The sequence below is a fragment of the Mirounga leonina genome, unplaced genomic scaffold (assembly GCF_011800145.1).
Source record: "Mirounga leonina isolate KUSES-001 unplaced genomic scaffold, KU_Mleo_1.0 Mir_101608, whole genome shotgun sequence".
Taxonomy (NCBI): Eukaryota; Metazoa; Chordata; class Mammalia; order Carnivora; family Phocidae; genus Mirounga; species Mirounga leonina.
In genome coordinates this window covers 1,459,430-1,468,325 of record NW_023270163.1, presented here as the reverse complement: position 1 = coordinate 1,468,325, position 8,896 = coordinate 1,459,430, and the positions used below count along the sequence as shown (strand labels likewise).

General features: G+C 34.9%; 1 pseudogene; it reads right to left on the bottom strand.

Annotated features, from left to right (window-relative positions):
• Window positions 1-285: 285 nt before the first annotated feature.
• LOC118008463 lies at window positions 286-445 on the bottom strand (annotated as a pseudogene).
• Window positions 446-8,896: the final 8,451 nt, after the last annotated feature.

The following is an 8,896-nucleotide window of genomic DNA, read 5'->3' as shown; positions in this document are numbered from 1 at the left end:
TGAAAGTACCTCTTTCACTCCTGTGCCTTATTTGCCCAATTTCTACCCTACCTCCAAATGTAATTACTGTTTCTTATATAGAAATTAGGAACTCATTCTAATTTCCTAGAAATTTTATTATAGATAGATAGGTGTAGCTCTTATGAATGGAAAAGATAGACATCTTGACTCATAATAAGAGAAAAGCAAGTTAAAACTACTTCAAGTTCCAATTTTTCAATTATCCCATTGGCTAAAATCAAAAGGCTTGATAATACACTCATTGCCAAAGATTTATGTAAACAGGCATTTTAATTTGTTGCTGGGAGTAGTACATATTCAAGGGAAATTTAGCAATATCTATCAAAATTTCAAATGCATATATCATTTGACTGAACAATTCCATTTTTGGAATTGAACCCATAAATGTTTGCACTTGATCTTAGCCAAAAGGCCGAGAAGCAATGAACCCATAAATGTTTGTGTGCATGTGTGAAATGATATATACATGTGAATTATTTGTAAAACCAAATGTTGCTAAGAATCTAAATGGGAATCAACAGGAAAATGAGTAAGTAAATTTTGCTACATCCATACAGTGGAATACAATCTTGCACAAAAAAGAATGAGTACCAAAAGCAAAAAAGACTAGAAAGCAACAGGGCCAATCTATAGGAACAGCAACTTTACATGTAATACAACCGCACTAAATTCATATCTATCAATAACTACTCTGAATGTAAATGGACTCAATGTTCCAATCAAAAGACATACGGTATCAGAATGGATAAAAAAACAAGACCCATTGATATGCTGCTTACAAGAGACTCATTTTAGATCCAAAGACACCTCCAAATTGAAAGTGAGGGGATGGAGAACCATCTATCAGGCTAATGGACATGAAAAGAAAGCTGGAGTAGCCATACTTCTATCAGAAAAACTAGATTTTAAATCAAAAACTGTAATAAGAGATGAAAAAGGATACTATATCATAATAAAGGGGGTCTATCCAACAAGAAGATCTAACAATTTTAAATATTTATGCACCAACTTGGAAGAAACCAAATATATAAATCCATTAATAAAAACATAAAGAAACTGATAATAATACAAAAATATAGGGGACTTTAATACCCCACTCCCAGCAATGGACAGATCATCTAAGCAGAAGGTCAACAAGGAAACAATGGCTTTGAATGACATGCTGGACCAGATGGACTCAACAGATATATTCAGAGCATTTCATCCTAAAGCAGCAGAATACACATTCTTTTCAAGTGCACATGGAACATTCTCCAGAATAGATCACATACTGGGTCACAAATCAGGCCTCAATCAGTAAAAAAATACTGAGATCATACCATGCATATTTTCAGACCACAATGCTATGAAACTTGAAGTCAACCACAAGAAAAAAATTGGAAAGACCACAAATACATGGAGGTTAAAGAACATCCTACTAAAGAATGACTGGGTTAACCAGGAAATTAAGAAATTAAAAAAAAATACATGGAAGCAAATGAAACTGAACACATGACAGTCCAAAACCTTTGGGACACAGCAAAGGCCATAATAACAGGGAAGTATATAGCAATACAGGCCTTCCTTAAGAAACAAGAAGTCTCAAATACACAACCTAAATTTATACTTAAAGGATTTGGAAAAAGAACAACAAATAAAGCCTAAAACCAGCAGAAGAAGGGAAATAATAAAGATTAGAGCAGAAATAAATGGCATAGAAATCAGAAGAGTAGAGCTGATCAACAAAACTAGGAGCTGGTTCTTTGAAAGAATTAACAAAATTGATAAACACCTAGCCAGGCTTACCAGAAAGGAAAGAAAAAGGACCCAAATAAAATCACAAGTGAAAGAAGAGAGATCACAACCAACACTGCAGAAATACAAACAAGTATAAGAGCATATTATGAGCAACTATATACCAACAAATTGGGCAATCTGGAAGAAATGGATGAATTCCTAGAAACATATAAACTACCAAAGCTGAAACAGAAAGAAATGGAAAATTTGAACAGACTTATAACCGGTAAAGAAATGGAATCACCAACAAACAAGAGTCCAGGGCCAGATGGCTTTCCAAGGGAACTCTACCAAACATTTAAAAAATTAATACATATTCTTCTGAAGCTGTTTCAAGAAATAGAAATGGAAGGAAAACTTCCAAACTCATTCTATGAGACCAGCATTACCTTGATTCCAAAACCAGACAAAGACCCCACTAAGAAGGAGAATTCCAGGGCAATATCCCTGATGAACTTGGATGCAAAAATTCTCACCAAAATACTAGCCAATAGTATCCAATAGTACATTAAAAGGATTATTCACCCTGACCAAGTGGGATTTATTCCTGGGCTGCAGGCGTGGTTCAATATCAGCAAATCAATCAGCGTGACACACCACGTTAATAAAAGAAAGGATAAAAATCATATGATACTCCAAATAGATGCAGAAAAAGCATTTGACAAACTACAGCATCCTTTCTTCATAAAAACCCTCAAGAAAGTAGGGAAAGACGGAGCATAGCTCAACATCATGAAGTCCATATACAAAAGACCCACAGCTAATATCATCCTCCATGGGGAAAAACTGAGAGTTTTCCCCTAAGGTCAGGAGCATGACAGGGATGTCCACTCTCACCACTATTGTTCAACATACTGCTGGAAGTCCTAGCCTCAGCAATCAGACAACAAAAAGAAATAAAGGGAATCCAAATCGAGAAGGAAGAAGTCAAACTTTCACTCTTTGCAGACAGCATGATACTCTATGTACAAAACCCGAAAGACTCTACTGAAAAATTGCTAGAACTGATACATGAATTCAGCAAAATTACAGGATATAAAATCAATGTACAGAAATCCGTTGCATTTCTATACACCAATAACAAAGCAGCAGAAAGAGAAATCAGGGAATTGATCCCATTTACAATTGTACCCAAAACCATAAGATACTTAGGAATAAACCTAACCAAAAGATCTGTACTCTGAAAACAATAGAACACTTCTGAGAGAAATTGAAGAAGACACAAAGAAATGGAAAAGACATTCCATGTTCTTGGATTGGAATAACAAATACTGATAAAATGGCTATACTACTGGGGCTCCTGGGAGGCTGTTGGTTAAGCGTCTGTCTTCAGTTCAGGTCATGATCCAGGGTCCTGGGGTCCAGCTCTGCACTGGGCTCCCTGTTCAGCAGGAAGTCTGCTTCTCCCTCCCCCTCTGCCCCTCCCCCTGATTATGTTCTTTTGTGCATGCTCTCTTTCTCACAAATAATTAAATAAAATATTTAAAATGGCTATACTACCCAATGCAATCTGCACATTCAGTGCAATCCCTATCAAAAAACCAACAGCATTTTTAACAGAGCTGGAACACACAATTCTGAAATTTGTATGGAACTAGAAAAGACCCCAAATAGCCAAAGTAATGTTGAAAAAGAAAAGCAAAGTGGGAGGCATCACAATTCAAGACTTTAAGCTGTATTACAAAGCTATAATCATCAAGACACTGTGGTACTGGCACAAAAGCAGACATATAGATCAATGGAACAGAACAGAGAACCTGGAAATGGACCCAAAACTATATGGCCAACTAATTTTTGACAAAGCAGGAAAGAATATCCAATGGAAAAAAGACAGTCTCTTCAACAAATAGTGTTGGGAAAATTGGACAGCCACGTACAGAAGAATGAAACTGAACCACTTTCTCTCACCATACACAAAAATAAATTCAAAATGGATGAAAGACCTAAATGTGAGATAGGGAGCCATCAAAATCCTAAAGGATAAAGCAGACAGCAACCTTTTTGACCTTAGCCTCAGCAACTTCTTACTAGATATGTCTCTGGAGGCAAGGGAAACAAAAGCAAAAATGAAATATTGGGACTTCATCAAGATGAAAAGCTTCTGTACAGTGAAGGAAATAATCAACAAAACTAAAAGGCAACCAATGGAATGGGAGAAGATATTTGCAAATGACATATCTGATAAAGGGTTAGTATACAAAATCTATAAAGAACTCATCAAAATTAACACCCCCAAAATAAATAATCCAGTTAAGAAATGGGCAGAAGACATGAAGAGACATTTCTCCAATGAAGACATACAAATGGCTAACAGACACATGAAAACGTGCTCAACATCTCTCATCATCAGGGAAATACAAATCAAAACCATGATGAGATACCACCTCACTCCTGTCAGAATAACTAAAATTAACAACTCAGGAAACAACAGATTTTGGTGAGGATGAGGAGAAAGGAGAACCCTCTTACACTGTTGATGGGAATGCAAACTGGTACACCCACTCTGGAAAACAGTATGGAGGTTCCTCAAAAAGTTAAAAATAGAGCTACCCTATGACTACCAATTGTGCTACCAGGTATTTACCCAAAGGATACAAAGTGCTGGTTCAAGGGGACACATGCACCCCAATGTTTATAGTGGCACTATCAACAATAGCCAAATTATGGAAGGAGCCCAAATGTCCATCAACTGATGAATGGATAAAGAAGATGTGAGATTTATACATTTATATATATATACACATATACACAATGGAATATTACTCAGCCATCAAAAAGAATGAAACTTGTTATTTGCAACAATGTGGATGGAACTAGAGTGTATTTTGCTAAGCAGTATAAGTCAGTAGAGAAAGGCAAATATTATATGATACCACTCATATGTGGAATTTAAGAAACAAAACAGATAAACATGGGGAAAGAAAGGAAAAAATAAGGTAAAAAGAGAGGGAGGCAAACCATAAGAGACTCTTAGCTATAGAGAACAAACTGAGGATTTCTGGAGGGGAAGTGGGTGTGGATATGGGCTAATGGGTGATGGGTATTAAAGAGGGCACTTGTGATAAGCACTGGATGTTATATCTAAGTGATCAATCACTAAGTTCTATTTCTGGAACCAATACTACACTATATGTTAACTAACTTGAATTTAAATAAATAAAAAAAAGAATGAAGATGCTCTCTAGACAGTTTAGTGCAGTATGTTAGGACACTGACATTGAAACAGCTCTTCTGAGTTCTTCTCACAGCTCTGCCACTTAATAACTGTGTAATCTTGTGTGTTTTGAGGAGTTCCTATTATACTTATAGATTTATTTAGGGAGAAATAATATGCTTTTTTTTGACAGTCCCTATTCAGGACAGCAGTTACTGTCTACCCTCTTTTGTGTCCTTCAAGAGTGATTTTAATGTGTTCTCTTTATATAAAACTTAACCTATTATTTTTAATACTTATCCCAAATGTCTTATCTTTTTTTGTTACTATTTTAAATATGTGTCTTCTTTCATTATGTCATTCATTCCATTAAAACAACAACCTTACTGGTAGTTGTGTATACTTATGAAAGTTACTGATTTCTTTATATTACTTTGTACCTTACTAATTTACTGATTTATGGTACTTTTTCAATTGTTTTCGTTGGGTTTTCTATGAATACAATCATATCATTTGCAAATAGGGATAGCTTTGCCTCCTCCCTTTTCATTTACAGCTAATTTATTTTATTTGTTGATTGTTTTAGTCAGTATTTCCAAAGTAACATTAAATAATAATAGTAATAGTAGATATTTGTATCTAGTTCCTTACTTTAGTGGGAATTCATCTAGTATTTCCCCATTAAACATGATGCTGCCTTTTGGGGTGAGATATATATACTCTGTTATATTATGTTAAAAGCATAGGCACATATTCATATTTTATTAACTATTTTTTAAATTAAGAGTTTATTGAAGTTTGCTGTGTGTCTTCCAGCAATTTTAGAGTCAATAAAAGTTTTTTTTTCTTAGATCTACTGTGATGATGAGGTATATTAGATTTCCTATTACTACATCATCCTTGTATTCCTCAAACAAACTACTCACCCCCTATGGATCTGTTCTTTTAATGTCCTATTGGATTGTTAATATTCTATGTTGATTTTTTGCATCAATTTTCCTAAATTATCTTGGTCTATAGTTTTATTTTATGTGCCAGTTTTTGTAATTTTGATATCAGTGTTAAAATAATTTCGTGGAAAGTAAGTAGCTTTTGGCTCTGTTCATTGTCTATGTTCGGAACTAAAATAGTTGCTCTTTGAAATTGGAGGGGGAGACGAACCATGGGAGACTATGGACTCTGAGAAACAAACTGAGGATTCCAGAGAGGAGGGGGGTGAGGGGATGGGTTTACCTGGTGATGGGTATTAAAGAGGGCACGTACTGCATGGAGCACTGGGTGTTATACACAAACAATCAATCATGGAACACTACATCAAAAACTAATGATGTAATGTATGGTGATTAACATAACATAAAAAAAGCTAGATAGAATTTGACAGTGAAATCATCTCAACTGGATGTATTTTTGTGTTTTTGTTTTTGTCTATTGGCATAATCTGATAATTTTCTCATATTCTATGGAAATTAGTCTGTTGCAGTTTTCTATCAATTTTGTGGTCAGTTTTGGTAAAGTATGTTTTTCTAGAAAATTATCTATTCAAGTTTTCACATTTATTGGCATAAAGTTGAAAAAATAGTTTATTATAGTTTTATCTGCCCATGTGATTATTTTCCAATTATCACTTTTCATTTCTTTTTTTTTTTAAGATTTTATTTATTTGACAGAGACAAAGTGAGAGAGGGAACACAAGCAGGGGGAGGGCAAAGGGAGAAGAAGGCTCCTCGCTGAGCAGGGAGCCCGATGCGGGGCTTGATCTCAGGACCCTGGGACCATGACCTGAGCCGAAGGCAGATGCTTAATGACTGAGCCACCCAGGTGCCCCTCACTTTTCATTTCATTCAAATGAATGCTTTCTCTCTTTCTCTCCTCATTAGGTTAGCTAAATATTTGCCTATTACTTTTAAATCAACAGATCATAATTTAGAATTTTTATAATTTACATTTTATTTATAATCATAATATATCCTATTGTTATTTTTCTAATTCATTCATTTTTGCTCTTGTCTCTGTTAATACCTTCTATTTTCCTTTTGTTTATTTTATTGTTCTTTATCTAATTCAGTCAGATACTTATTTCAATTATCTTTTATTCTTGCTTTTTTACCAACATATATTTTTAATGTTATGAATTTTCCTCTGATCACTACTTAAGCTGTACCCTACAGGTTTCTTAAAAGAGTTTCTTCAAAATTTTTATCATTTTACTTAAATTTGAGACATAAGTTTCCTTGTATTTTCTGTAATCAGAGAATATCATCTATTTCTAGTTTTAGTTTTTGGAATTAAAGAGACTCAATTTGCAGCATTATATACTCTTCATTTTGTGATTATTCCATGAATCTTGTAAAGGGTATATAATTAGGTATCTAATAATCATGTGGAGTACCTCTGTTTGCAATTTTGCCTTGGGTCTGAAATATTTAAAGAGGGGGACTGTCTTTTTCTACTCTTGCTAACATTTATCTGTATTTTGTAGTATCTTTTTTTAACATTGTTATCAGATACCCCCTGTACAACATAAGCTCCATGAGGGCAGAGATCATATTTGTCTTACTGAAAGCTGTATTCTTAGCTACTAGAAGAGTTCTGGGCATATAGTGGGAGTTTGATCAATACTTATTAAATGAATGCATGTTCCTAGAAGTAGAAATTCTGAGTCATAGGCAGTTGGTTCTGGAGGCTAAGAAGGCCTTGGAAGCTAGGAAAAAGAAACCTCATTAGGTATTTCCAATATAAATCTAAGACTGTGAAATTGGCTTTTGGACATACAGTGACAGTGATTGCTATTTGTGAGTAAAAACCTTATCTTTCTTAAAATCAGCGAATTTACCTGAGCATATGGACACACACCTAAAGATTAAATTTCCCACTCTCACTCTGAATTAGGTGTGGCCATGTCACTAAGTTACCACCAAAGAAAGAGGAGTGGAAACAATTAGTGTAAGCTCTGACTTACTTAAAAAAAAAAAAAGAAATTGCTTATTGCACTACTCGGTATTTACCCCAAAGATACAAATGTGGTGATCTGAAGGGGCACATGCACCCCAATGTTTATAGCAGCAATGTCCACAATAGCCAAGCTATGTAAAGAGCCTAGATGTCCACCAACAGATGAATGGATAAAGAAGATGTGGTATATATATACAATGGAATATTATGCAGCCATCAAAAAATGAGATCTTGCCATTTGCAACAACATGGATAGAGCTAGAAGGTATTACACTAAGCTCATATAAGTCAATCAGAGAAAGATAATTATCATATGATCTCACTGATATGAGGAATTTGAGAAACAAGACAGAGGATCATGGGGGAAGGGAGGGAAAAATGAAACAAGATGAAACCAGAAGGGGGAGACAAACCATAAGAGACTCTTAATCTCAGGAAACAATTTGAGGGTTGCTGGAGTGGAGGGGGCTGGGAGGGATGGGGTAGCTGGGTGATGGACATTGAGGAGGGTATGTGCTATGGTGAGCACCGTGAATTGTGTAAGACTGATGAATCACAGACCCGTACCCCTGAAACAAATAATACATTATGTTAATTTAAAAAAAAAAAAAGGAAATTACTTGCCCTGAGCTGCTGCTTTTTGCTTTTCCCATGAACTGGATTAGAGATATGATTATGAGCCAGTCTTGACCTTGCAGGATAAGATCTTCTTTTTTGCTCTTATACCCTCTAAAAGTGTTTGCACATTTTTGCAATGCCATCTAATTTTTTTCAAATTTTAAGTAAAAAAAAAAAATGTAAGTAAGGAAGAGATTTAATTTCTGGCATGTTTCAAATATTGATGTTTTAAAATAATTACATCAACTTGTAAATTTGTTCAGTGGAATCTAAATACCTTAAGTCATCCATTTTCTACTGACCCTGAAAAATACAGAGAATTTGGGGTCATCCAACACTGTTGCTGCTGCTGTTACATCCAGTGTCCATGAGCAC